General features: G+C 42.6%; 1 pseudogene; it reads left to right on the plus strand.

The window, feature by feature from the left end:
* The first annotated feature begins 4,671 nt into the window (after positions 1–4,671).
* Positions 4,672–6,666, plus strand: LOC102244654 (annotated as a pseudogene).
* Positions 6,667–9,394: the final 2,728 nt, after the last annotated feature.

The raw sequence follows: 9,394 nt of genomic DNA on the forward strand, positions 1-9,394 counted from the left end.
CCCACTCTCGCTGCAAAACAATAGAAAAAATATCGTCGGGTGAGGATTAACACACACACACACACACAAAGTTTAATAGGACTTGGCTAAAATAGTGGGTAGTACACTCTTTTTCTCCTTTGCCAATAGAACCATAAACACCACAAGTGTGAGATTTCCCCTTCCCAGGACAGTAGTATTTGGATGGACACTGCCAAAACTTATCTCAGAGATTCTCTTTTTATAAAAATATCCCCAGACTAACAAACCTGGATTTCTTTCAGATTACATCCTTAATGTCTACAGTCATAATCTGCACAGATCAGGAGCTATTCCTTAAAGTAATTTTAACCTACCTTTCCTTTGCACCTTTGTGTTCGGGTAATTTAACTCTGAAGATTTCCTTAATTTGAATGATAAGATCTTGTTTCCTTAATTTTCCTTTATTAAAGGGCATCTTATTTATTCCCCCATGTACAACAACTTTTAAATATTAAATGTACTTTTTCAAAAATTAGGACAAAATATTCCAAATCAAGAGGTGCGGGGGATAATGGAAAAATTAGGAATCATCACTGAGGCGTCTAAAACTGCTCACCACTCCTCAATCAGGATCACACTGGGGCAAAATTCTTATGCTCAAATATGAAACTGAGCCCCTCCCACAAGAGGTAGAAGACAGTGGGCACAGGGCCTCTCTTGAGGTGGTCATAAGGCGTTGCTCCTTGGTCATGGAATTGTGGTCTTGACTATGGATGGATATCTGGTCCCCTGATACAAGAATGGATTCTGTGTTTGAGGTCTGGCCCCCGGGAATGCCTTCTGGGCCCTGGCACGAAGGTCTGGGACCAGGATGTAGGTCTGAGCCCCGGATGGAGATCTGGGTCCTGGGGGGAATTCAGAACCCAGAATGAGGACTGGGCCCTTGGGTACGTCTGGCGTGTGAGCTGGACCTCTGGGTCATGGAATGGTGGCCTGAACTACGGATGGACATCTGGTCCCCTGATACAAGACTGGATTCTGTGTTTGAGGACTGGGACCTGGGGTGGCCTTCTGAGCCCTGGCACGAAGGTCTGGGACCCGCATGTAGGTCTGATACCCGGATGAAGGTCTGGGTCTTCGTACGAAGGTCTGACCACTGGAAGGTGGTCTTGGGCCCGGGATGGAGGTGTGGGTCAAGGGCAGAACCTCTCTGGATCATGGGATGTTGGTCTGGACTACTCTCAATGTCTGGACCCCGATAAAGGACTGGATACTGGGTTCGATGTCTCCGTTCCAGCATGAAGGTCAGGGACCCGGATGAAGGTCTGGGCTGCTGATGGAGATATATGTCCTTGGAGGGAGGTCTGGGCCCTGGGTGGATGTCTAGGTCAGGAGCTGGTCCTCTGGGTCATGGTATAGTTGCCTGGACTACTATGCAAGTCTGGACACAATAAAGGACTAGGTAGTGTGCTCGAGGTCTGGGCCCCGGGAGGGACTTCCAGGACCCGGCATGAAATTCTGGGACCCGTATGTAGGTCTGTGCCCCAGATGCAGGTCTGGGTCTAGGGAGGGAGGTCTGGGCACTAGGGGGCTGTCTGAGACCTGGGGACAGGCTGGGTCAGGGACAGGACCCCTGGATAATGAAATGCTCATCTGGACTACTGTGGATATCTGGACTCTGATAAAGGACTAGATATGGGGTTCGAGGTCTGGGCCCCTGGATGGACTTCTGGGCCCCGGCATGAAGGTCTGGGACCAGGATAGAGGTCTGGGTAGAGGCAGGGAGGTGTGGGCACTGTGGGGCGGTCTGGGCCCCGGGATCGGTCTGGGTCACGGGTAGGACCTCTGGATCATGTAATGGTCAACTGGGCCACTGTGGATATCTGGACCCTAATAAAGGATGAGATGCAAGGTTGGAGGTCTGGGCCCCAGGATGGATTTCTGAGCCTCGGCATGAGGGTCTGGGACCTAGATTTAAGTATGGGACCCAAATGTAGGTCGGATACCCAGATGCAGGTCTGGGACCAGGGAAGGAGGTCTGGGCCCAGGCATCGGAATGGGTCAGGGGTAGGACCTCTGGATTATGGAATGCTCCTCTGGACTACTGTGGATATCTGGACCCTGATAAAGGAATAGATACTGGGTTCGAGGTTAGGGCCCCAGGATGGACCTCTGGGCCTCAGCGTGAAGGTCTGGGGTTCGGAAGGTCTGGGTCGGGGGAGGGAGTTCTGAGCAGGGCCCCTGGGCAGTTGGGTCACGGGCAGAACCTCTGGATCATGGAATAGTCGTCTGGACTACTCTGGATGTCTGGTACCCGGATGTAGGTCTGATGCCCGGATGCAGGTCTGGGTCCTGGGATGGAGGTCTGGGCACTAGGGGGCGGTCTGGACCCCAGCATTGGAATGGGTCAGGGGCAGGACCTCTGGATCATGGAATGGTCATGTGGACTACTGTGGATATCTAGATCCTGATAAAGGACTATGTACTGGGTTCGAGGTGTTGACCCCGGCATGGACTTCTGGGCCCCGGCATGAGGATCTGGGACCCAGATGTAGGTCTGGCACCCGGATGGAGGGCTGAGCCCCGGATGGAAGTCTGGGTCCAGGGAGGGAGGTCTAAGTACTAGGGGGCAGTCTGGGACCCAGGAGCATTCTGGGTCAGGGGCAGGTCCTCTGGATTATAGAATGCTAGTATGGACTACTGTGGATATCTGGGCCCTAATAAAGGAATAGATACTGGGTTCGAGGTTAGGGCCCCAGCATGAAGGTCTGGGGCTTGGAACGAGGTCTGGGTCCGGGAAGGGAGTTCTGGGCACTAGAGGGCTGTCAGGGCCCCAGGGCAGTGTGGGTCACGGGCAGGACCTCTGGATCATGGAATGGTCGTCTGGACTACAGTAGATATCTGGACTCTGATAAAGGACTTAGATACTGGGTTGGAGGTCTAGGTCCTGGCATGAAGGTCTGGGACCTGGATGTAGAACTGAGCCCCAGATGGAGGTCTGGGTCCTGGGAGGGAGGTCTGGGCACTAGGGGGCAGGCTGGGCACACACAAAAAATTTTAGGTGAGCAAATCCTTATTTTTAATCCTCACCCGAGGATATTTTTCCTTTGATTTTTAGACAGAGTGGAAGAGAGAGGGAAAGACAGAGAGAAATATCTATGTGAGAGAAGCACATCTATCAGTTGCCTCCTGCATGAGCCCCAACCAAGGCCCGGGCCGGGAGGAGCCTGCAACTATGGTACGTGCCCTTGACTGGAATCAAATCGGAATCAAACCTGGGACTCTTCAGTCCACATGCCAACGCTTTATCCACTGAGCCAAACCGGCTAGGGCGGCAAATACATATTTTAAAATGAATAAGAATCAATCCATGTTATCTGGTAAGTACAAAATAAAATAATCTGTCCAACAAAATAATGACTAAATGATCATTTTAAACAACTCTCTTCTGTATATACTCTATAAAAAAAATTCCATTGAGTTGGTAAAACAAGAATACCATAATATACTACTATACATGGACAGAGAATGCAAATAGTTCACAAAAGAGCCCAACTGGCATGATTCAGTGGTTGAGCTACTACCTGTGACCCAGGAGGTCACAGTTCAATTGTTCAATTCCAGGTTAGAGCACATGCCTGGGTTGCAGGCTCAATCCCCAGTAGGGGGCATGCAGGAAGCTGCTGATTAATGATTCTGTCTCATCATTGATGTTTCTGTCTCTCTCTCCCTCTCCCTTTTTCTCTGAAATAAATAAAAATATAAAATAAATTAATTAAATAGTTCACAGAAGAAAAAAATAATTTTATTAATAAAATGTAACAAAAACGTTGATCAGGAATAATGATTTAAGAAAAGCAAATTAAGTTGAAAAATTATTTTGCCTAACAATTTAACTTTTTAATGTAGTGAAATATAGTTTTGAGGAAGGTGTAGTGGAACTGGTATACTCCTACATTGCAATGGCAGATAAATTAATGTATTTTTATAGAATCTATCAGTAATTATTTTCCTGTAGTAATTAAAGTTGTGAGAATTAATCGTAAGGATGAACACCAAAAAAAGGAAAAACAATATCTATAAAAATGTTTATTGTGGAATGTTTTTTACATATGTATAGGTGCTTAGAAAGGAAATATTATTTATAATGATAAAAAGTTAAAATCAGCCAATGACAGGAGAATCATTAAGTAAATTATGGTGCCTCATTCAATAGATAGTATGTAGTTTTTTAAAAAAATATTGAAACTATATTATTATATTTGATATAACATTAATGAAAAAAGCTGAAAATAAAATTATTTTACATTATGACTACAGTCAGATAATAAGTACTTATCCATATACACAAGTCCTAGAAGTAAATGAAAGAACTTTGATTTGTTGAAATGGTGCAACTACATTATTTAGAAACAAGATGTAATTCTAAGTTTACTTAGAATTATTGATATAATGTCTGAGTAATGAAAATAAAAATAATCGCCGAAACCGGTTTGGCTCAGTGGATAGAGCGTCGGCCTGCGGACTGAAAGGTCCCAGGTTCGATTCCGGTGAAGGGCATGTACCTGGGTCGCGGGCACATCCCCAGTAGGAGATGTGCAGGAGGCAGCTGATCGATGTTTCTCTCTCATCGATGTTTCTGACTCTCTATCTCTCTCCCTTCCTCTCTGTAAAAAATCAATAAAATATATTTTTTAAAAAAATAAATAAAAATAATCCCCTTTTTCTCTGAATAAAAAAAGGAACTTTAGGAAAAAGAACATTATACAGAATTAAAGCTTGCTGGCTATGAGGAGTTTGGTTAGCAACTTTCTTAAGTACCAAAACAATGCAAAGCATTTTCCAGAATGTAGAATTGAAAATTCTTTGTGCAGCAAAACAAAGAACTTGAAATTAATTTTTTTGGAACAAAGTGAAGGATGGACATATAGATGGATGTATAACATTTACACAAAGGTTCTCATTAAGTACGTCTTGATGAAAATGAGATAATAGGCAATCTCTTAAAAATTACTTAATCTAAAATCCTTTTAAATTTCTCCTCCCACAAATGAGTAAATTCTAGAAAGAATATTTCAAAGTGTGGTAAAAATTCTGTTGCTTCAAAATGGACTGTCTACAACATTGAGCAAAAGAAGGCAGGCACGGATAGGTACTTGATTCTACTTATATAAAATTTAGAAGCTGGCAAATTTATGATGTATTTCACCACCTGTAAATTCTACCTCAATAATGAAAAAAAAAAAAGGTTTGTAATGTGATAAGATCATTTCACAGAATTATAAATCAGATACAGACATTAAAAAGATTTTATTTTCCTTAAACTGCCTATTTGGAATGTAATGAAGCTTTTCTAAGTATCTTGAATAATCTGACCTTAGCAAATTACCCTGGGTCAAGGTGGGTGGTCATGAATGGCAAGATGTTCATTTAATTAGTTATTATGGCTCACATTGGCAGGACTCAGTGTACATCTTTAAGGCCATTGCTCCCACTCCTCTTCAAACAATCAGGTGGATTCTCTTTTCTAAAGAGTTATGTTATTTATTTACATGACTCTTAAGGAATCTAAGCAATAAGATCATGCAAAGCTGCACCCTAGAAACCCATGGCCAGCACAGAGAACAGGGTGCACTGGACGTAGAGGGAGGAATCACAGGCTCCAGGAGGATCACACAGTGTGTCTGACTGCAGAGTAGAACTTGACCTATTTTGCATCTTATTTAGAATCAAGATGTAATTCTATGTTTATTTAGGATTATTGATATAATGTTGTATTTTGGGTAACTGTTCTTCCAAGGTAAGTTATTTTGGAAGTTTTTACTCATGCATATTTAATACAAAACCAAAGAAATTATTGACACCGTAATATAGTGAGAGGAAGCAATTACAGAGGAGAAGGAGCATGGCCTTGATGGTTATAGAAATCAGGAGTCAGATTCTAGCTTTTCCACTTCCTAAATGTGTGACTGTGAAAAAATGATCTAGGTCTAGGAGCTTACTTCCAGGCGCGAGGCTACGGCTGAGAAGAACGGAGCTCGGCTGGTGGAAGCCGGTGAGGCAGAGCTGAGATGTTCCGATGTTCCCTATCGAGGGCCTTGCGCCGAAGCTGGACCCAGAGGAGATGAAACGGAAGATGCGAGAGGATGTGATCTCCATATGGAACTTCCTCATCTACGTAGCCCTGCTGGGAGTCATTCCTTTTATCTTAAAGAAATTGGACAGCATATAAAGATTGGATATTACATGTGAATGCATGATATAAAGAACCTGGTTACAGTTTCCAGTCTGCAAATGAATAGGCCCAGAAAGATGTAAAAGACTGGTTGAATGGACATAAAATTTCTACTTGTTAAGAACAAGTTTGGTTGTGGTAACTGACCTTTGTAGCTAAAACGGAAAATTACTAGGGAAACATGGAAACACGTTTCTTATGCCTGTGATACTCAGCCTCCATGAATGTTGGTATAATTGTAAATAATGTCAAACTCCATTTTCTAGCAATTATTAATTATACAAGGGAATTATGTCTGCAGTGGCCCTGTCTTGTCAGTCATTTCTAGTGACCTTTTTACTTCTGTCAGGAGTATACTGAAGAGCTCCTTATGACTAGTTATGTTTTATGGAAGCCAGCACACATCCACAACAACATTTAAGCACAGGACCATTAGTCTATATTTTTAATAAATGTACCAATTAAAAAAATGATCTATTTTTTCTAAAGTTCAGTTCTTCTCCTGTGATATGAGGTTTATAATACCTGCCATACACTGTTATCTTAAGGATTAGAGATGATATATATATGAGTGCCTGAAATATTCAGCAAACAATGGTGGTGGTGATGGTTAAGTGTTAGGACAACTGGATACTAGCCATTTTCAGCACACACGGCTAACTGGCTTTGTTCAAGGCCTGAAGTTTTTCATTTACAAAAGGAGCCCAAAATATCCACCTGTTCAGGAATAGCTTCTGAGGTTAAATTAATTGGCAAGTAGTCTATTTTTATTCTTTCTTGCTCTCCTATATGGTTCTACTGAATTAAGTACTTTTAAATTATAGGTACTAGTAAAAGGAAACTGGTCTATTTATTGTATATACATAACACAAAACGGGAAAAGAAATGGCAAATAGCGCCAAGTAGCCAATCCTAATCTTCATCTGAGTTCCAAGGCAGAAAATTCTCCTGGTCTGGTCATTCCTCCCGAGAGTGGATGAGGATGGCAACCACCTTGAGGTTGCTGACCCCATTTGGGGCAGTGATTTCATTGCTCTAAATTTTAGATATTCATCTTGTTCTTGAAAAGTCAAGACAGGACTCTCAATCTAAACAAGCAAAATGTGGCCTCCCACTTGCCTGGGTCTCGGCTCCTATGTTCTCTAGCCCCAGAACACAGAAGGCTACTTCATCTCTCGCTCCGCAGAGTAGGGGTGGAGGCCAGCAGAGGGGCATTTACCCTTTTTGTATTTTACTGACTCAGGCTATCTTACTTAGGGAGAAGAAAATGTCAATACTGGAAATAAAAATGTTTGCTAGCCAGACTGGGCCAAGCAGTACAAAATGATCTGATCCATTGTATATTTTAAACTAAAACATTGTTGCTATCTGAACCCAGAATAGTATCGCCTGTATTTCTCTACTTAAAAGAGGAAAAGAAAATCAAAACAACTAGGCATGAGAAAATTCCCAGCATAAGGCTGGCGCCTGATTTTACCTCTTTTTCCTCATACCAGCCAAAGTTTGATCACAAACAGAACTTTACCCTGCTTCCCAGAACTGTTGTGAAAATTAAATGAAATAACAAAATTACTCTGTCAAGTGCAAAATGTCACATAAATATCAGTTAGGTTATGACAAGAAGGGAACTGGTATCACTCCAAGTTTGTGCCGGAGACGGCAACAATAAAATAAAAGACAGCTGAGCAAATCTGCCAGACAGGAAGCAGCTCAGCTTGAGTCCAGGCTGGATTCCCTCTCGCTGAGCTGCACCTGCCAGACTGGAAGCCCCTAGTTCTTTAGTCATGAATGAGCACGTCCTGCCCAGGAACTTTGGCTCCACCCTGCAGAGTTGGCCCAGGGCCATGTCTGGGCTAACTTCCCCTCTAGCTTGCTTGGTACTGCCTTTCCAATACCTTAGGCCTTACGCCAGAGTCTCAAGTTTTGCCCCATACAAGTGGCCTAATAATGAGAACACCCCTTCCTCCATGCTAGGGAATTTCCCTTCCTCCTCTTTCTTCGAAGTCACTCCTATTTCCACTCCTTCTGTTTCACATCTGCCCAAGGTTTCCATTACAGGGCGTGGGAGGTCAAGAACCTGAGAAGAGAGCTAAGGAAGAAAATTTGTCCCATTGACTATTTCTCTGAATTGAGTCTCACCTACTCCCCACTGGTGCTAATTCCTAGCTAACTCCTTGTTTCCAGTAAGAACATAATAGGTTCTTAATAACTACTTACTGAATGAAAACAAATATCAGATAATGAATCAGCAAACACTTGTCAAGTGAAGCCCCAGGCCTTTTCCTGACCTCCCCGCCCCATTCCTAACCTGCCTTTAGTCTGCTCTTATGGTCAGATTCTAGGGCAGCCTAAGCTTGGTTTTCCAGATTGCCTTTGACTTTAATTCTTTGTGCACAAAGGACTGCTGTCAGCACATCTATTCTTTTGTGTGAGTTTTGAGAGGAAAAAGAAACTGAAAAAGGGAGTCTCACTTTCCATTTATTTTTTTAGAAGGGATGGAATCAATGTGACAGTATATAAACGTGTGTGTGTGTGTGTGTGTGTGTGTTTAGGAATACAATGGAGAGATTTTGAACTTGTGTTATTTTCCGCAGAATAGAAGAGATACCTTGTCTGGAAAGCACAGTTGCTGACAGTAGAGGTTGATTAACTCCTACCAAAGTTAGAAGTTAAAGGGCACAGCTTTAGATGCCCACCACTCACCACTCCTATCTCCAGATGCCCTGAGGATCAAGAGGCCAGGTCTTTCTGGAACACATACACTGGTAGAGCACATTTAACATAAACCCCAGACAATATTAGGCAGTCAAATATACAAGTAGGCCAATAGACATACTAAAAGACGCTCAGCATCACTACTAATCAGGGAAATGCAAATTAAAACCTTAATGTGATACCGCCTCACACCTGTCAGAAAGGCTATCATCAATAAATCAACAAACAAGAAAAAGAATCCCTCATGCACTATTATCGGATTATAAATTGATACAGCTATTAGGGAAAACAGTATGGAGATTCCTCAAAAAATTAAAACCAGAACTACCATATAACCCAAAAATTCCACTTCTGGGTATTTATCCAAAGAAATCCGAAACACTAATTCAAAAAGATATATGCACTCCCGGGTTCATTGCAACATCATTTACAATAGCAGGATATGGAAACAATCTAAGTATTCACCAATAGATGAATGGTAAA

Source organism: Myotis brandtii, unplaced genomic scaffold (assembly GCF_000412655.1).
Source record: "Myotis brandtii unplaced genomic scaffold, ASM41265v1 scaffold454, whole genome shotgun sequence".
In the NCBI taxonomy this organism is placed as follows: domain Eukaryota; kingdom Metazoa; phylum Chordata; class Mammalia; order Chiroptera; family Vespertilionidae; genus Myotis; species Myotis brandtii.